The sequence below is a fragment of the Odontomachus brunneus genome, unplaced genomic scaffold (assembly GCF_010583005.1).
Source record: "Odontomachus brunneus isolate Ranch 3 - 2012 unplaced genomic scaffold, Obru_v1 Obru_scaffold_083, whole genome shotgun sequence".
Lineage (NCBI taxonomy): Eukaryota > Metazoa > Arthropoda > Insecta > Hymenoptera > Formicidae > Odontomachus > Odontomachus brunneus.
This window is the reverse complement of record NW_022639533.1, coordinates 1,203,323-1,224,965: the sequence shown is the minus strand read 5'-3', so window position 1 is coordinate 1,224,965 and position 21,643 is coordinate 1,203,323.

The following is a 21,643-nucleotide window of genomic DNA, read 5'->3' as shown; positions in this document are numbered from 1 at the left end:
AGAGAGAGAGAGAGAGGGGGGGGGGAAGAAAGAATGAGCAGGGGAGAGAGAACGACTTTCATGGAACGTCGCGTTGAATGTGGAATGATCTCGAGTCGCTGGTTATTTATGTTCGCCTGGGCGCGTCGAGAGGCGTTTGTCAAACGGCGCATTAATTATGTATCCGCGAATTCAGATTGCAATTTTGCTCGTTGCGCACGGTGAGCGAATTTCACGTCTCAATGATCGCGAGAATGATAAGTCGGGGGTGTGAAATATTCGGCAACTTTCTTTCTAACTTTCTTTTGACGACTTTGCGCTTATTAGCGCTTACAGTTGATTTGAATTTACCGATTGTATGCGATATGCAATTTCGATAAATCCCGATAAACGCCGGGCGAGATTCGTTTTGCGCCTCAACGAGATATTAAGAGCGGAGATGCTGGAGTGAAGGGACGAGAGTGCGCGATCGGATTTCCCTTCGCGTTGACGATAACTTTTCCGTAAAGGATTAATGATACGTTGTAAGCGCTTGTATCGAGATAACATGCTTGTTTGTAGAGTACGCGCTATAAATTTGCGAGCTGGCAGTCAGATAAATGATACTATACCCAAGGCGGTTGGAAGGACCCCTGTGGGGGAATCTTCATCGCGTTGTGAAACTTCCACGATGCAGTGCCTGAGTTGCGCGCCGCCCGTATCAACATCGATTTTTAACAAAAAGCGACAGATATATGGCCGTGCGAAATTGCAATTTAAATTGGAAACGGACGTCGCAAAACCTGGTCGTATAAGTTAATATTCGTGGGAATTGAATGACGAAACGAAGTTCTAAAAATTTGCGCTAGATTGATTAAACGTTGCCATGAATTAAAACGGAGAAGAGATTATACGAGACAGAGAGGGAGAGAGAAACAGAAGAGGGAGGGGGAGGAGAGAGAGAAGTACAGGTATATGAATTTTATGAAAGCGCGAATCAAGCAAAATTTTTCATATGGTTTAAAAAATAGCATAATTTAAAAGAAAAGTTGTGCTTTTCAGAAAATCGGGGAGAACCCCGCGAGCGATCTCGCCGCGCTTCTACGCCGTTGGAATTAAGTCTCGACCCGCTGTTGTATTTTGCAGCGTTCGTAATAACGATAAAAGTCATGGAGGCCGATAGCTCTGGAGAAAGGTCGCCTTGCTTTGTTCGCAGTGAGACAATGCCCTGTCGCGCTGACATTTCTCGGGCGAATCGCCCCGCGCGCCTAACATTTATTATAACGACCGACGTCCGACGTCGTGACTAAAGTTTGCACTTTTATTAAGCCGCCGTCTTTCACAGCGGTAACTCTAATTAGCCCCGTCGTGTTGCACGTTTCTCAGACACCTATCTTTGCCTCCCCGAGTCAATGAACGGCGCCGCAAACCCGTCAAACGTCTAAGAACTGTGTGTGCCTCGTTACTATCATCGACTTTGAAGGGACGCAGAGACAAGTAAACGGAGAACAGACTAGGGTTGCATTTCAAAACGTTTCGAGGAAAATTTTACTGAAACTTACTACAGTTCGCGTTACATATTCTAGAAATACTATAGTAAAATTTTCCTCTAAAAGGATATTTTGAAATGTAACCTAGAATATCATTTGTCTAAATATGATTATCACAACAAAATGTCAATATTATTTCTCGCTCATCCATATGATTATAATAAACATAGTAACTCTGGGATAAAATGATACACTGGCTTTGTGATATGTCTGCCATATGTGATTTTTGGCGATACTCTCAGCGATGTATGCCGCAAGTAAATCTTACGGGGGTCTCTCGTAGCACTTGTTCTGCAGACCACAATAGATTTTGGTTACATGACAGACGTCATTACATTTGTATATAAAAGACGATTCAAAACTTATAAAGCGTCCAATAAATCGCACCCTCATATCATTCTCATCGAGTCAGCCTCAGCAGCGGTGGGATCAGCCGTACTGTCGTATAATCCCGAAAAAGTCTCTCCCGCGTACAACGCCGGATGGCGAGGAAAGACGGCGAGACGTTCGCCCATAAGTCGGCGCGGGGTATGCGGAGCCCATTATCGGACAACGTGAGACGTCGGAAACAGTCCGAGGAAGCGGGCCGCTCTCTCGCGCCGCGGCCCACCCTCGCGAGACGAGGCGGTTGGCGCGCCTTCGCTTTTCTCTCCGCAAGACTCTCGGTTGGCGGCGTTGAACGCGCAGCGTGCGCTGCATCCCTCACTTGGCAGCCAATATTGGTTCACACGTACCTATACACGGACGCGGGACGCACAGCCGGGCATCGACCCAGTACGTGTCTCGTCGACGGGCAACCCCGACGTCCGTCGTCGTGTCGCATTCCCGAAATACCTGCGGTGGCGCGATGATGGTGAATATGACACGACACGCGCCTTATTTCGTACTGTTTTGATACTTGTTTCACGCGACGACTCGGCATTTCACCATGAGCAAGTTTCTTGAGATTAAGGTTGCGATAAAGCGGTGTCTGCAATGAAAACTTAAGCCATAAGACTTAAGCTTTAAGTCTTAAGCCGTAAGAAATAATACGAGGAAAATAATCGACTCTGTGACTGGTCAATTTTTTACGGTTTAAGGTTAAGCTTGAAACTGAAGTCTTATGACTTAGGTTCTCATTGTAAATACCGCTTTACGCAAGACTTATGGCATGGCAAACGCCTAGCAAGTTTCGTACGACTTGCTGTTTACATCGTGGTGAAATTATTACTCTATAAAGAGTATGTAATGATGAAATATTGTATACGAAATTTTCATGGAAAAAAACCGTTTTATGAAATGTAACATAGAAAGTTTTTCTTTTTGTAAACCAAAAGTATAGTATTTGAAATATGATAAAATATATAAATAAAACAAATTTATGTGTATTCTCATGGAAATCCTCAAACTATTAATCGGGATATTTTATACGTGGACTTATTTTGAGTTACTAGTCAACTTGACTCGTTACTGGGGCAAGATAGCTACGTTGCAGTATGTTCATATTCCGGTTATTATAAAAGAAAATATACGATGTACGGATCGTTGAGCGTTAAAACATAAAGGAAAATTGTCTCTATTATGTGTATATAGTGAATTGCAACAATTAGTTGTCTGCAAAGTTATAATTTTATAATTCTGAAAAATTTGCCATCTAGCCCAGATCTTCCTTCTTTTTATTGTTATGATGACGTACTCTATTTTATATTATTTACCACGGTGATTTTTTGGTGACTTTTGTAGATTCTACTCCTTAGTCCGCAGTGAAATTTTTATTATCATAAACATATAATGATAAAATATTTCGTATTTTGATATAATTAAATTTTAAGCTGTGTCATGATACATGACGTATTTGTTTCATTGCGGTCATCGCTGACCTTCGTGGTAGTTCCCTTTAGGAATATTGATACATACATGTTATCTAGATGTCATATATGTCTATGCTATGTCTATGTCTATGTCTAAAAGTTAATATTGGTACTTTGTTTTGTAAATAAAATTGAAAATTGTAGAAAACTTTAACTAGGCGCATATGACGTCTAATGTTTAGACATGTTTAGTTTCATTCATTTCAAACCTGTCGACAAAACTGTCCAACCAACTATGTAACTAAAAAAGAACATCGCTATATACATAAATATTCACCACGAAATTCCGCGACGAGGACAAGGGAAGCCGATTGACAGATGCCGTCGTACGATTGACAGATGCCGTATTTATGTCACCTTACAAAGTTAAATCATCTTCTTCAAGCCTCAATAAATTCAGAGACCAAGAAAAATGTTCAGTAAGTTCGTTCCTGAGGAAGTTAACGACGCGGCGATATCACTTTTCTCGATAGACCTCTCGAATCTATTTTCTTGGATTTTACGAGCGCGAGACGAGTACACGCGTACTCCCGACGTATCACGACCTGTCGCACGCACACGTAAGTGCGCGACGGGCACATGGACAGGCGCACTCCCGAAATATCGATGTCGCGCGGCTGACACGGAACGCACAAGCCGGGAAACGCGACGCACACCGCTTTATATTGTTTTGACGTGTTTCGCGGGGATGCGCGTCGGGCTGCAGCGTTGGAATGGAGATTGGGGGCTTGGACAGGCAGGTGGGTCGACGGTGAAAAAGGGTCGTTGCGACGATAATTGTGTCTTTAACGACGTCCCGTTTACACGCGCGCACACACGCACACACACACGCACGCAAAGACACACACACACATGCGCGCGCGATTGCCGAGGAAATGGGAGGTTTGAGTTTCACGCGTATGAAGGGCGAGAAGGTGCGCTCGAAAGAATCACTTTTAGCTGGTGGCCTGATAAAAAATAAATTGTCCGCGATATCCGTTTGTTCCACATGTTCCACATCAAACTTACCATGTTATTTTTATTGTATTACTCGGCCCGCTTGTTTCCTTACCGCAGGATCGGTAGATTAGCAATTTCTTTTCTCCTTTAATCGCTTCCGGTTCTCGCTGTTATTTCAGGTGGCTCGCGCTTCTATCTCAGGGGGTTTTACCGATTATAATGTGTGGCAGATACACGGGGATACATCGACGCGCGCTTGCACACACGTATACGCGTAGGACGAAATGTAAAATGTTTATTTTCGTTTAACCGATTCTATCGCGCGGAACGAGCTTTACGCGTTACAAATACGCCACGGTGTGTGCGCGCGGGTTACGGAAGAACCATGCGAACGTACATCGCGCGGCATCAACCGCATCTACTTCACGGGGCTCTCCACTGATGCCGCGCAAACGATTCAACGGGATCTCGAGACACATGTAGCACACACACGGAGATTAACATTCAGCAACGGTGTCTGTTGAGATAGACAGCGATGTTCCGACGATATCGTCATCGTCGAGTATGACACGTTACGTGTGGTAAAACAGCGGCGCGACGAAAAGCAGTGCTCGAAGAGTCGCGTCGAAGAGAAAGAAGTTGTTGTCGCATACGACCGATCGATACTATATCGATCGTTCAATCCGCGATCGCGTTTGTTGCGGGCGTCGTGCGCGTCTGATGTGGTATCAGATGGCCACGAGAGACGGCCATAATGGCGAGTCGCGTCGGTCTACGTAAGATAATTTCGTTTAATAATGCTCGCGAGCGAGATTGGAAGCGCGCTCGAATGCGATTAATGGAACGTTCCGGTCGCAATATGCTCCGGGGGACAGGCGTAACGTATGCATGACATTCATCGTCGTCCTCGACAACCCTTTATCGTCGATACGCACCTGTACACGCCCGTCCCGAAAATTACTCGCGCAAGACCCGATGGAGCTTGATCGCGCGCGCGCTTTTCTCTGTACAGGGTGTTTGGATTTCAGTATTTTCGTTCTCTCACTCCGTGCATGCGTATTTTCACGCGAACGTATCGTAGAATCTGCATTTAATGTAAATAAAGATTAATCTATACACACACAGATATAGAATTGCGAATGACAAGCTGATCTTCCCTCCCTCCTCCCTTTTATCGCGCATTAAAAAAAAAATGCAAGCGGAAGGAAACGCGGCAACGGGTCTCTCGCGGAGCGCATGATCTGCGAGGCGCATTTGCACGGTGGCCCGTTTAACAGCGTGCTCTCTGTCATCCCAAATTGACTGTCGATGATGTAGGCGCGGCTATATGCGCTCGTTCGGCGATATTTCATCGGGGTATCGAGTGCGTATCGAATCTGTCACCGCGATGGTGTTGCACCGAAGCGACATCGAACGCACCGTTGAATCCTTCGTTAAATTCGAGCGCAGCGCGCCGTGCGAGCGGATGGTGATGTCGATAGACGATAGACAAACTTGGCCAAAACAGACGCAAGGGACTAAAAAGCGAGTTGCTCAAAATGTCTTCGTAATTTTTCAGGATATTGGTTTTAATATTTTATTTGTATCGAGCAACTATTTTTTCATTGTATCTCAGAAGGACAATACAATCTATACAATGTCCTCCAAGTTCGATGGAATTTGCAAGGTTAACGTGGAACCAAAATTTCGATTCAAAAATACAAATAGAAAGAACAATCACCTGCCTACATTATGAATTTCAGAGTGCTTTAACGATTGAAACTGTATGCCATATTTTAAGCTAGTTGTTCACTGTATTGTGGAGTCATGAGCTTCCCATCAAAAGGTCTACAGAATTCGCGAGATGCCCAAATACCCTTAGTACTATAAGTAAGGGACACAATCGAGAGAATGGCGAGTTAAACAATTGCTCGATATCTACTGGGTTGCCACGAATTCACCCATTTGCCTATCTCGTTGAGATCCATCAAGCGTGTTTCAAAATAATCTTATCATATACCTTCAGAAAGTACAACTTTGTTCTTAGCGACATTCATCGAATCCTTTAAAGTTTTATTCTTACATACAGCCTCCAGAAGGTTCTTCTAAAATCAACAAGAAAATATTTTAAGCATAATATTCTTAAAGTTGGAGGAATTTCGTTTTTATCTACAATACAAAATGTTGCTCTTAATAAAAATTCCTTCTAGCAAGAGGGCATTCTGCTTCAATCACACATATTTCCTTTGTTCCAAAAGGAAAAATGTTAGAATAATATCTAGTGGATTTTCAATTAATAGTTCATTACAAGAGAAATACTCTTTTGGTAAAAGTTTTCGCTTAGAATATGGGATTGCAGGAAGTAGCAAAAATTTTTTGGTAGTCTATTTTTGGTGGGTAACATGCAGTCGTGTAGTTATCTTCTCAATATTCGTTTCTTTCGTTCTCCCATGTCGCTCACTTCCGGCAGATTCTTTTAATCGAGAGAAGGTGACGAGGATAGAACAGCGAATGGCATTTTTCCTTCGATGGGAGCAGCTTAATGGTCCAGGCAAATTGCAGCAGGCATATCTGACAAGGACTTGCCCGGCGCGGCTCTTCCCGACAGGCATACTATGTTTCTTCCGCACCCGCTGTTCCGCCCTCCCACTTATAGTCTCACGGCCCCCCGTTCCTCCCGTAATCGAAATGCATATATACATGAGGTTAAATGCTGTTGATGTGAGACTTGAGCGAACGCGAGCTGATGAAAAAAGGAATGACTCTGAAAAGTGGCGAGAAGACGACCGGGGTGAGTTAAAGGGATGAAATTGGGGTGGAAGAGAGGGGGACGAGAGGAGAATATGATGGGCGAAGAGAGAGAGAGAGAGAGAGAGAGAGAGAGAAAGACAGAATAGGAAAGAGAGTGAGAGAGAGAGAGAGGGACGAGATGTCACGACGTGAAAGTAAGGATAGTTCGGCAACCTTATTGAAATGCAGAGATGTTATTACGAGCACGATAATTTAAATGAAGTGCAGCTCTCCTTTAGATTGAAAGGAGAGCAGGAAGGATTTTGTGGATTAACTGATGTATAGAATGTATCGAGCGTCGCGCGCGCGCCTTTCTTCATACTTGTGAACTTCTTCGTGAATTTAAAGCCGGCTATACCTTTACAAAATTCCTAGATAGACATGGTGTACATAGATATGGCAGCAACTTTACTAGTCGATTTGTAGAGGTTGCATTCATACGTTACTCGTAATGTACTTTACATGTGAGTAATATGTGATTTACATGTCACTTTCATTCCATCGAATGGATGTACGAAAGAGAGAGAGAAATGCGAAAGAAATTGTTAAACTTTGCTGAAAACAACTCAAGCAAAATGTAATACGAAAATCTATGCTAAATGTGAAATGAAAGTCCATCTAAGTTTCCAGTACAATCTAGCGTTGACTACAATTATTTTCTTAAATTGCAATATGCTAAATTGGTAATTTGGATGAAGATATGGATTACAAGCGGTACTCGTAACGAAACGTTCCCCAACGTACCTGCTCGTCGAGCTCATTAGGGTTAAACAGAGACTCTTATCCCCTCGTTGCGATTCTTCCGATGCAGTTCAAGTAGACAGACGGCCGAATTTTCGCGATGTGAGACGCACGTGTACGCGCTGATGAAAGGAGCAGAGATGCTCCAGAACGAGCCGGCGAGATCCGACAAACGGCTAAAAGGGGGAGGGAGGAAGGGGCGCACGGGAATGAAAACGAACGACGTGCACTTCCGGGGACTTGGCGGGCGACGAGGCGGAGGACATGGCGAGAGAGACGAGAGAAACGAGTAGAAAGAGAGAGAGAGAGAAAGAGAGAAAGAGGACGAGCGGGCGCAGGCGATATGTCATGCGACTCGACGTATGTTCGGCGGGACGAACAAATTTCCATTAGCCGGTTCAACTTTCCACGGTGACCTGGGGAAAACCGGGTGACCACTGCCAATCAGCACGACCCTGTTTTCAAACCGAGCAACCAGCGGGTGGCAGTGGTGGGAGTGACGGTGAGGGTGGGTAAAAAAGCGGCAGGTCGCCTTTAACGTCGGGTGCGCGCGCGCTTCCGACGGCGCTCTGCGGATATTCTCGGCGGTTTATCCGAACGTTATTACGAATTGTTATGGATGAGCTGTGCTTCGCCCCGAGGCTGCGAATACACCGCGCGGCCGGATAACTCGAGGCATGCCTGCTCGTGGTGGCATTAAGCAGACACATTTTGTGGGAATGCTCGCAGCTTGAGCACTCGGTGAGGGAAAGGGGGAGAGAGAGAAAGAGAGAGAGAGAGAGAGAGAAAGAGAGAGGAAGAGAAAGAAGGGAGAGAGAGAGAACGGAGCAGCTTCTCTTCTTAAATCAGGATACTGATCGTGTATGAATATAGGGAGTAGGATGTGAAATTTCTTAATCTGCCTTAAATATCCGGCGTGCCGTCGAACTGTATGTCAGAATTCTCGACCCGTGATGCAAATCGATACGAATTACGCATGCTTGTTTGCCCCCGTGACGCAAGATCCGTTCCCGGCGGGTTCTGTTTCGGACTGCAAGCCGCAAGGTAGCGAGAGGTACCACCGGCAGCAGCCCCCGGAAAGGAAATCGGCAACAAAACACATTCCGCCCGCCCGCGGGCTCCGGCAAGCAAGCGGAGCGATTCAATTCCCGGACGTGTGCATGTGCGGCTGTGTGTGTGCGTGCTTACGGTAAAATTGGTTTACGCCGCGACGCGAAGGACAAAACCCGCGTTTGTTTTGTCCGCGAGCTTAGGCGTTATTTTATCGCTTCCGTTATCGCGCGAGTGCGCACGTCACTTCCGCTATTTTATGCTGAATCGCACACATGGACGCATGTACATGCGACCCACCCGCAAGCAGAGTTTCAGCCACTGCGCGATAACGCAACGTTCACGTTCACGTTTAAGGAAGTTGTCAGTTGATTAAGTCTTAAACCTGGCATCTGTCAATCATACAACAAGGTTTCTCTTTTCCTTATCGTGGCATTTCGCACTGAATATTTTTATGCATAATAATATTCGTTTTATTTTTATCAGCAGATTTGATATGAGAGAAACTAAACATACAATGTAAAACGGCATACATAAATTTGGCAACGGTTGGCCCATACATAAATTTGGTTGTGCCAACATGTGAAGCTGTATAAATTTTATCAGAATTTTTTAACAATTTTAACAGAACCAAAACCTAGAATCCTAAACATAAATAACATTTACCTAGACTTTTCATGTATCATCGTTTTTGAAAACATATGTTTTTTTGTTTATTATAACTTCTCAATTTTATTGGATTGCAAAAATATTAATAGCATTATGTTCCTCGACGTTTTCTATTCTGATTAAAAAAAAAAGAGAAATAAATTTCGATCATTTTTCTGAAAGTTATGGGCGAAAAAAGATGCGCTGGGCAAAATTTGCCAATGTTTAAGGTTTTAGGGGTTTTAAGGGTTTTAAGGGTTTTAGAGATTTTAAGGGTTAAGTTGACGAAAAAATGCGTCGGACATGCGCGACCCTGTTATTCGCTCCCTATTACGTATAAGGCGCCAAAAATATTTATTCACTGTAAGGAACTAATTTCGCCACATCGTTGCGTCGAATAATCGTAGCAACGCATCCTTTTTAATCGCGACAAGTCATTTTCGCGCGAAATATCGACCCGCCAATACAGCCGCGAGTCGATTTAACATTTTCTACTTTACGCTCGGCAAGCACGCACTCTTTATCTGCCGTTTCCCTGAAATTCGTTTCACGGCTCCAAGCCATCGGAGTGTTCCATTTCGCTTTTCCTGCGTAGCAGCAGCAACGGCAGCAGCAGCAGCAGCAGCAACAGCAACACCAGCAGTAAGCAACGACCGCTCGGGCGTACCGCTCATCGATTGCTTTTCGCTGGCTAAGCTTAACAAGCCGGCAACCGCAATACAGACTAATGATACTAATGCCGGAGAAATACCCGCGCGCTCATGGTAAGCCCAATTGTTGACTCGCCTCGCAAATGTATTTATATCGGCCGCTTAAACAATATCGAGCTCGCCGCAAATGTAGCCGGTTTAACGAACTTTGCCGAGTGAGTGATGTTACTAAGGCATTACATCGCCGCGAAGCGCGGAGCGCTCATTGATATTATTGGCTCGGCAGAGACGAGAACCGAGATCAGGCAACAAGATGGATCCCGCGCCGCAACCGACCACCAACTTGAGAACTAATGACTTTAATTTATAACCGTTTGATCGGTCGGTAACGAGCGATCGGCCTCCCCCAGCGCCTCGGCCCCGACTCGAGCACGGGAACGACACAGCCGAGTCTTCGAGCGCGCATTTTTCGCCGCGCACGACGCGGAGGAACTATTTAATTCTCCACGGTTCGCGCTTCGAGTAATTGTGCCGGAGACGGGACTCGGGAATTCTCTCCCTTGCTTCGGTCACCCGCTACGACTGTAATCGAGAGAAAGCGCACAGCCCGCACGGGAGAGACGCGGTGTGCGCCTTCCTCTCCCCTCCCCTTCGCCCCGCTCCGGCTCTCCCCTGCGCCTTCTCTGGATCGTCTCGAAACCGAGCGCGATTCAATTGCGGGCGCGGGCGAAATTGTTCCGCGCTGTTACGCAACGGCGGGGAAACATGCATATCACATGCGTATGCAGAAACGATTTATCTGCCGGGGCTTAGTCGTTATTTCAGCACCGTCGCGGCCACAAAATTACATTAACATAAACACGACCGCGGGCGTATGCATCAAAAGTATACCGCGCCGCTAGAGTTGCCGTGCTTGTCCTCCCCTGGTCTCCTCTCCCTCCCTCTTCCCGGCCATCATTGTCCCCGCTCGCCCCCTCAATCGATATCTACCCGAAATTTTCCGACGAATCGAGCGCGGACTCGCGTACGGAGTTCCCGAGTATTTCTGGATTATAAGCGATATTCCAGGAATGTCTTTCATCCGCCGAGTAGGACGGACCGGGTCTAGAAGTCACACGGCTCAGTTGTCACAAAGCTCGTATCTATCGTAATAAATAGAGGAGCATATTCTTTCCTCTGCAGCATAGATTGCTTGTGTTATTTTAGTTGAATATATCTACCAAATCGAAATTTTTATGCTTGACATTCTATTTAATGTCTACTTTGATATACTTCGAATTCTATATTAACCCTTTTCGATAATATTTAACCTATCAATCGTGTTGAATTCTCACCGAAAAGTCCTCTTTAGCACCAAGTGGCATTTTGTCCAGTTTCTATCACTTGAAGGCGCTAAGTGGGACTTCAATTTCCAATTTCAATTAAATATGTACACTGATAATATACCGATGTTAGAATGTTCAGGTTAAAATTAGAGCTACAAAAGATTTCTCAATGAACTTGTAAAACCAAAAATATAATCATGAGATAAATCACAAATATATAGGATATCCTAGAATAACTTTCGAAGCTCTCGTGGAAACATTTATTCAGTTTGACTTAATGTACAAGCACACGACGGCAGATTTCGCCACTATAGTTCATCTACCATATCTCACATGATCATTCACAAATCTTCTTTAATCAGTATCTCGATAATTATTGTGAATATCGCAAAACTAGGTTCATCTTAATCTAAAACTAGGTTTATCTCTATATCTGCTTCGGAAGTTGTTCTGGGACGTCCTGTGTAAGTGTGTTTCAAAGTGTATCCTTTCAGCGTTCTCAGGAAACTTGGATACGGCAATTGCCATGATTTTCTGACTCAACGAGAGTTTGAGTGACATGATTCTTGATGCAAATAATAATTTTGAATAAAGATATTTTATCTATATAATTAATTCCATTCTTTAATTTTTTGGTAACGCCATCTGTCGGACTTGAAACTTTTGGAGTTCATTTTCTTGAGACCGCTAAAAGGATTCCCTTGGGAACTTATATATTTGCAATCTACTCGTGATTGTCTTTCGTTTTATAACAAAGTTAATTAGGAAATCGAAGAAATTAGGGAATACGAAGAAATTAGAGAACGTCTTGGTCTCATCCTTTCAACTCGGATTTTCCCTTGCCATACATCGGCACTCTCTTGCTCCAAATAACAATGCACGTTTAGATATTCTCATGTCAATGATATCAACTAACCAGGGGATTCGAATGGTTAACCTCATTTCCCAATTAGAATCATTATTTCCAGAGTAACGCGAGAGGAATCTTCGAATTTTTCCGAGATTTGATCTCGGCTCGATTTCTCTTTGTATGCTCGAAGCATTCGATATCTCATGGGAGAATATCAGTGGTATCACTGGTTGGTTGGTTGGTTGGTCGGTTGGTTGGTTGGTTGGTCGGTCGGTCGGCTGGCTGGTTGCTTTCTATCTCGGCCGATCGTCCTTTTATTTACGGCCAGGGGCTCGTCTCGCTGCCATGCATCCCACGACGATCGGCGTCGTTACGCATGCGCCCCGTCACGATAGAAAAGAGCGGCGGAATATCGGAAAGTGATTTTGAAAGGTTCGTTTACGTCGAAGTGGCACGACGCCCGACGTCGTTCGGGACGAGATTGCTGCGGCCCGATCGACGCTCGGGAAATCGTCGCGACGAAAACCTTGTTTCCCGCGCTCTAACAGTGCAGGAGTCCGCCGATTGGTTATAACTGACGGCGTTATACGACGGCATAGAACTCGAATCGTTTCCACCGCACGCCCGGACGCGAGCGAACGCCCTCTCAAGTTTAGAAATCGAGAAGCTGTACGTTTTCCGACCCGAAAGGAGAGAGGATGCGCCAATTTCGCGCAGCGCCCGCAGCGCGCGGATACATAATGTCGAATAAATCGATTTAGTCGCGTGCGCTCGCCAGCCAGAAGTGAATTTATCGTTTGCCCACGTAATTATACCGCTTATTATTCTTCGCATAATTATTCATACGGCGAAATCGAATATTTCAATCAACTGACAAATGAATACTAACGTAACTTGCCGGGAAACTTGGCGAAAGAAGCATCGGTGTCATCCGCCATTCGTAAATTAAATCGGCCCGGGGACAAAAAGAGAATAAAAAACGAGAATAATAAGTAGATGGCTCATTTTGTTCGGAAAACTATCATTATCTACTCATTACTCTTCCTGCTTTTCTGGACTTTTTCATTTCAGAGTCACCCCACTGTCAAGGTGTCATATATGGGTTGGATTCGTCTTTCCATCTCCTACAATTACAGCTGATTAAAAATGGAACTCTTTACTGAAAAAGCTTGAGACGATTTTTAAAACGACTTTTAGTGCCTTCATCTAAAAAAATAAGACAATCAAACCGTAAACTTTTTACAATTATCTAATTCTTATCTGAAACATCTTCATGCGAAATCTATATTTATGAAGATATCTCAGATAAAACACATACACATACGTAACTCACACGAGTTAGTCGCGCTATCGATCATCGAAACTCGACGACACGGCTGTCTGCTGCGAAGGCACGCTCTCTCTCTCTTTCTCTCTCTCTCCCCCCCTCTCTCTGCTGCTGCTGCTGCTGCTGCTGCTGCTACTATGGTCGACGTGTGAGGCTTAAACTGTTATCCGAATAATTCCGGAGCGAAGCGAGCATTCGCGCGATTTGTAACTTCATCGCCGTAGCCGAAAGTGGCGACGAGCTCATAATTGTAACCATTAGGTGCGCGGTATATGTCACGGCTAACTAACATCTGTAACTAACTTACTTGCCGCGTGCGCACGTTTCCGACTTGGTGAGCCAGGGCATTTATTGCAAATTCCGGTGTACGCCGGACGCGTTCGCGTCCTGAGCGACGATTCAACTCCCGTCGATTCGATCCGCGCGACAGATAAACATAATTTATTTCTATATTTTTAATTATAGAACATTTTTTAAGTTTTCATTTGTTTTTTTGTTTGTTTTTCATAATCTGTGCGGAGAAAATGAATAATATAATAATGATAATAATGATCATTCTGATTGTACTTTACGAATACAAGTCAATTGTTGCTGTAGCTTCTCGGATTTTAAAGGTTAAGGATTAATATACGGATATTATACACAAATTTCAGGATCATTGACTATTTTCTTGCGAAAGTACAGAGCGATGGAAAGTTCATAATTTATAGTGATACTCCATAAATACATATACATAGTATATCTCTATTAAATCGACTAATGCGTAAATAAAGCATTACGGAATAAGAAAAAGTAAAAAGTAATATTTTTATAATATAGTATTTATATAATATAGTGCATATTTATCTCAACTCCGTTTCAAATTAACATTTATTACTCAGCGAAATAAATGCGTAGAAACGCAATTTTGTTCGATAATTGAACTTTATGAACGGCCCTCTTCATGCGCTATCGGCGGCGAAAATACGATACGCTTAGCGATACAACTACCTTAATCAAGTAGAATAGACGGTCTGACGTGAGGAAAATTTATTCGCCCGTGGAACGGAGGGTGCACGCTGCATCGGATTGCAGTGGCGCGTTACAGACATACCCGTACAAATTGATATAAAAAGTTGGCATGTTTTCTTTTCTACGAGATGTTAAATCCGGTTATTCGGAAATGCTGATATTCTTTTTATTTATTTGCGAAGTGACTGACTTATAAACGTCCACGTAACAAAAGCGATGATTACTGCAGTGTGAAAATATTATGGTGCATATTTTCGATAACTGGGACGACTAAACAGTTCGCGTCAGAATAAAAGCGAGAAGATTAAGGGTGTTCGCTGGAAGTTTAAAATCTAGTAGACGAGCGGGCCGATACTTCGGACGCGGGAAGATTTGCAAAGGGAAAAGTTCGCGAGAGCGGAATGCGCCCCAACAGGACCCTTATGATTATTCCCTTCGAGATAACATTCTGTCCTATTAAAATTTAAAAATTTGGTCGCTCTGCTCCAGAGTGTTGGCTATTCGACGTTGAAATAATGCAACTGGTTTGCATTAACCATAGAAACAAAAACAAATATCCAAGCAAGAGAAAAAAAGAGAGAGAGAGAGAGAGAGAGAGAGAGAGAGAGAGAGAGAGAGAGAGAGAGAGAGAGAGAGAGAGAGAGTGAGTGAGAGAAAGAGAGAAGGGGGAAAGAGGAGAAGAAGGGAGAGGGTGAAAAGAACGAGCATTATGCTCATCGACGCGTGGCGATGCGCGGGGCGGCGGATAAAAACTCGCTTGGCCGGTGTCTGCACTTCAACCGCATCCCGCCGTCATTTGCATCTCATTTCGGACGTTATATCAGTTTCATTAACGAAGTGGAATAGTAGATTTCCGGGCGCGAGATTTCATGTGTCGCGGGCGCAGATTTCGCGCGACTCTCGCGAGCGCGCTGCGCTCGCGCCAAGTTTTCGCGTTGCTAATTCGCAAAATCGACGGCGAAAATGAAAATTGTAAATTGCGCTCGTAAGAAAGAGGAAAGAGCACGGCATTCTATTCGCGTGAAACTTTTGTTACGAATAAAAACTGCGTTTTCTCCAGGCCGCAATCTTGTCATACGTACACACACATACACACACACACACATATATGTGTGTGTGTGTATATACAAGGTGTCCCGCCACTACTACATTATCTTTTAAGGACGGATTCCTGAGGCAATTTGAAGAAAAAAATCCTAATATAAAAATGCTGAGGTTATAATACCTTTCAAATTATAAATAATTAAAGTTGACCAATTATGTTAGTAGAAGTACGCGCTCTCAGGTATGGTACAATACGCAATGGTACAGGTGCATGCACATAAGTGAGAATTTGCATAAGATACGAAATTAGTTATAAATCTCTGAAAGAAACGTCAAATGTGTGACAGCTTATTGATTCTCATAAATGTATTGCGTGATATTTTATTCATAACATTTTGACGAAATTGTTATTATTTGCGATATGTTTATTTAAATGATAAAAAAGGCAGATTATTGTTACATACGTTGTTGTATGTATGGAACTTCCGTATCAATATTTAGAAAAGGGAAAACATGTGCATTCATCTGTACCATTGTGTGTTGTACTGTACCTGAGCGCGCGTACTTTAGCCACTATAATTGGTCAACTTTAATCGTTTATAATTTGAAAAGTATTATAGCCTCGACAGTTTTGCATTAGGACTTTTTTATTTAAATTACTTCAGGAATCCGCCCTTAAGAGATAATGCGGTAGTGGCAAGACACTATATGTAGTAAGTATGATCTATAAAAGAATTATTTTTATAAAAATTATTTTCTAGATTCTCTCTCTTTGATTTACAATATTATCGCAATTCTTTATAAGCCGCTAAGTTATAAGGACAATTCATAACGCGCGCGCGCGCGATAAGCCATGAATATATCCTCAGATTTTGGTATTATCAATTCCTGCTCGATCATGAGGTCAAGCAACATGTGAGACCGTAGTCAATAAAGAGATGATAATCTTCTACAGAACGGTGGAAAAATGGATTAAAAGAACTGCTGAGGAGACATACACAAAAGATCATACGTTAAGGATAAAATAATAGATTACTTCTAATTATTAAACAAAATGATCGAGTTTTTTTATGTTTCACGCAAAATAATATTTTTCTCCTGAGGATTTGCCTACGATCTAATCCTTAATAAGGTTCTAATTATCCCCCCTCCACACTGCGTTATATAACTCACTATAAGGTCTGATAACATTATCTTGCACAAACCTGAATGAGATCAACCTTACTAGAATTATAGGGTAAATTCCTAGTCGGTTGTAGAAAGTTATTCGCGTTTGTTACCATTTTGTTAAACAAGCGCAAATCCAAACACTGGATTTAGCTGGAGGTAATTAATCGCAGGACAAGAATTTCGTACGAGAATCGATTTACTTAAAGAAAGAGAAAAAAATTAATAAGAGAAAGAAGAAAAACAAAAAAGAATTCGAGTTTCTCTCGCGAAAAAAGGATCCCGGCCTCGAGATGTTGAGCGTTACGAACTTTAAACGATCAAACTTTCCCTAAGTCAATTTTTTTCAATCGCGCCTGCACTGTCCAAGACTCCGTGGAGATGGCAAGGGGGCGAGCGCGCGCTCACACCACCGCGTTCATCGCGGTCTCGTAAAAGGTCTTCGAGGGTAGGGAGCGCGTTACGGAGGAAACACGGTGTATCGGCACTCGCGACGAGTAATAGAATGAGAATCACGGTAGCCGATAGAAACATTATTGACGCCGTCAGCGCCGATGAGAATTAGGTTTAAGGCGTTTGCAGGGATACGTTGTGGATTATGGAATGAGGAGTCGCGAAGGATTCACGACATCCTACGCCTCCCCGCCCCCCTTTGGCCCCTCGCGGGAGCGTTCTCCTCGTCGGCAACGGGGGCGGGGGCGGGATCGAACGACGGATAATATTTGAGTTTTCGAAGGCCATCAAGCGCGAACGAGGGGGAGACAAGGCCGAAGGTCGTGGGTTAAGTAAGTGGTTAAGAGGATGGCGACGCGCTGGGGTAATGGAATAAAAACACTCGAGACCGATGTCACTACCTTCGACCTGAGGGGTCGGACGAAGAGGTAAGAGGGTAAGCTCGAGTCTCTCTCTCTCTCTCTCTCTCTCTCTCTCTTCCTTTTTCTTCAGGCCCGCTAGTAGGAGAAGGACGCCGCATGCGCGCTCGCGCTTCGAGAGCTTCGTCGAAAAACACTCTCGTGTCCCGCGCTCAGGAAACGTAGCGCGAAAATATTTCGCGCGCGACGAGTACAGTTGGAATATCTCTTATTAATATCGCGACGAGATGTATGATTTCTTTGTCGCTTCACGTTCCGTTGTCAAAATATTGCTCTAACGTCAGGCACGCGTTTTTCTCCCTTTCTGTCTCTCTCTCGCTCTCTCGATCTCTACTAATCTGTTATTAATTAGTAGCCACGTAAGTAGTCTCACTCACGTAAGATATTTTTCGAAATGTATCGTATTTGCTGTGTGTACCTAAAAGAGTTTTTATAACCTCAGAGTTAAATAAAATGATCTATCTCTGTCTCTGACAAGAAATATCTTTTATTAACTTTCCAATAGAGACGTAAAAATTTGAAATGTAAAAGAGCGCATAATATATAAATTACACCTAAATTATTTATATTGTAAATATTAAGCAAATTAATATTTTTAGTCTGTTTAGTTTTTAATATTTTTCATTTGCTGCACGTATATTTTATATGATATTAAATTATATAAAACTTTAATTTTAATGTTAATTTTCACGATAATAATCGGTTCTGTATTGAAATCAGTCCACAATGTACATTTTTTGTACTGTTGAATAATTTACAAAGTTTTATAATTTGTTATACAAATTTTTATTTTAATTCGTTAATACAGCATAATTTGCAAGGAAAACGTTTGAAAAATCTTAAATCGCGAATATGTCTCTAAAATTTCAATTTATGTGTTATAAAAATATTATTCATTATAATATTACACATTTAAAATAATTTCAAAACGATTTAAATAAAATTTTAAAATGCAGCTTTGCTGTAATATAATTTACGAAAAGTACTTGTAAAATTATAACTATAATGTATATTGACATTCTATTTGTTACTTTATTAACTAATGATACTTTATTAATTAATGATTAGAGAAAGAAAAGAACATGCAGATATATTAGGTGATGATTTGTTAGGAGATGATTTGTTAGGTAAGATTTATGATCGATCAGAAATATTGGAAATTCGCGAGTTTAAGAGACTTTAATAGGAAAAGAATTAAGAGAAAGTGCTAAAGAGAGCAGCATTGAAATAAATTATTTTTATGTCTAAAATCTAAGAAAAAAAGTCTGCGGTGCAAAATATACTTTACGCGTGCCTTGTAGAGTCAAATAACAGATAAGATATACACACTTTTCAGCATATCGTAACTTCAACAACGATAAAATATCTTTTCTATTAAAAAATTCCGAAACCTTTGTATCTTTATCAAATAAATGTCTTAATAAATGCGCCAGAATTGTCCCAAGTATTAAATATTTAATACTTTAATATTATTTATTAATACTTAATATTATTTAGTAACCGTTTCTTTATTAAAGATTCAAAATTTAGTATGATGTAGCGGAGAACTTATTGAATGATCGTAAATTTTTTCTACGTTCCATCGTCATAGGAGATGCGGTATTTTCTGTCGGCAATAGACGCCGCGGGGCGAATATAAAGCCGGCTCTGGCCGCAGGGGTACATCGGCGAATTAATGCCATATGTACTTAGATTGAATTACGCGTTTAAATGGAGGAAATGTGAAATTTCCCGATATTAAGGGGCCGCGCATCGGAATTTGCTCAATCGACAAAGTCGATTACGATCGCGTTTCAGCGCAAATTGGAGGCGAGGCACCCGGCCAGGGGATTCGTTAATGGCACCGGTGGACGTACACGCGTACAGAGCGCCATGCACGTGCACGCATCTGCAGCCTCTTTTTGCGCACTTATGGCTGCTTTGGACTTGCGGTGTGTGTACGTCCGCGGTCGTAATTAGTCCGCGGGATCGCACGCTGCCCTCGATGGACATTCATTGCTGATGCTGCTAATGACGTCGATCTTGCGCGTCTGGGACACGAAGTAATAACAGCCGGCTATACACAGTGGCCCGTCAGAAACCGGGTGACTCGCGCGACGTCTGCTTTGGACTTTCAAAGAACCTCATGATATTTGCCGAGCCTCCCTTCTCCTACGAGCTCTTCCATTGAGACGATTTTTCGCGTTTCCAGCGCGAGATGTATCTTCTCCGACGATAAAAAGCCGCGCGAAGGAAATCGGTGCGACAAGGGATCATAAATGCGACATTACACAGCCGGACTCGCGGGGCACAAAGTTAGTACAGATGCAAAGTTTTAATGTCGCGCAAAGGGAGAATTAAATTGGAGGACATCACAAGCCCCTCTCGTCATTTTAAGGCATTCTCTTTGGGACCGTAAACGCGCATTTAGCGATGCGAATAATTTTTACGAGTTAATAAAGTATTATTCAATTTATACGGCCTTGTACCTTTCTCCCCTTTCTCTTTACCGAGTCACGTTTTCAGGTGGAAATGTGTTTCTCGTAAAGATTAACGGGAAAGGAAGGGCGAAAAAAGTGGGGGAGGAAAATCTTGCAGTTCTCAGACTCACGAAATTAGTGTGTTCACGGGAAATAATATTACAGTATGGATATATAAAAGTGGCAGGTGGAAGTACATCCTGCTTTTAAACATTTTTCGAGGGCGAGAGCCCTTTTTATCGCCGCCGACGAAATTCGCCGGCGCGCGGAAATACTCGTAAAACATTGAAGAGCGGAACAATTTATTTTTATGGAAATACGCGCGTGCATAAAAGATTTTCGTAACGCGCACAGCCCGGAAAGTATATTCATTTGCGAATAGGGGCTTCACGCGTCGCGTATCATGCGGAAATTAATTGGGTATGCCTGTAAATATTCACTGGGTGTGAAATTTTTATTTGCCCGTCGCGTCCGCAATCAAATCGTTGACGCCATGAATATCGCATGAATTCAATTTCGTATTGCATTATCTCGTTATGCGAATAGGATTGACCGCATACGAGGTGTCGTACTTTATTTCAATATTAAATGCCTTCCCGATGTCCTGCGCCCGTTAATTATTAAATTTATGCGAGAAACTGCAATAGCGCCGGGGAGACAAAAGGAAGGCGCGAGCGAAGAATAACAAGGGAGAGGCGCCATTAAAAATGCTGAATAAACATGAAGGCGCCGAGGAATTCTTTTACCCCAGACAGTATAACCATCGCATACACACATTAGTGCAAATGACGCGCAATTTGCGAATGGTTCCATTCTTTCGGAATTATTACGGCTTTTAAATAAATTGTAACGTCAATTTGTAAGCTTTTATGTGAGATATTGTCGTACTCCGTTAGTCCCGCGAAAAATAATATTTTTGTTAACCTTCCGCGCGTATAGTCACGTTTTTTGGGACATATAGTATAACCTGCATCAAACACGGGTAGCTTTCATCTATCATATAACTTCGTTAAAAATCAATATTTTGGAACACATATTTTTCTAACGATGTAGGGACACTTGAGCTACAAGATAGCAGCGCTACAAAATCAAAATCTGTAAAGAGATTTACGTTGTTTTGAAATTTGCACGGACTCCCTTTACGAAAGTTGGTGAAACATTAAATATTCGTCCAGGTCTCAGAGACCCAATACTGTACGTGGAAAGTTATTCATTTATTCCAATTTATTTATTTAATCTATTCCAAGGGGTCGTTTCTTTAATACAATACATAAAATATAATGCGCAAAATTTCGTGACTCTTAAAACTGAGAACCAACCAAACCATGACTTTATATATTTCTGTATCATTCAAAATACTTCGTATCGAAAATTAAAGAGAGAGAGAGAGGGAGAGAGAGAGAGAGAGAGAGAGAGAGAGAGAGAGAGAGAGA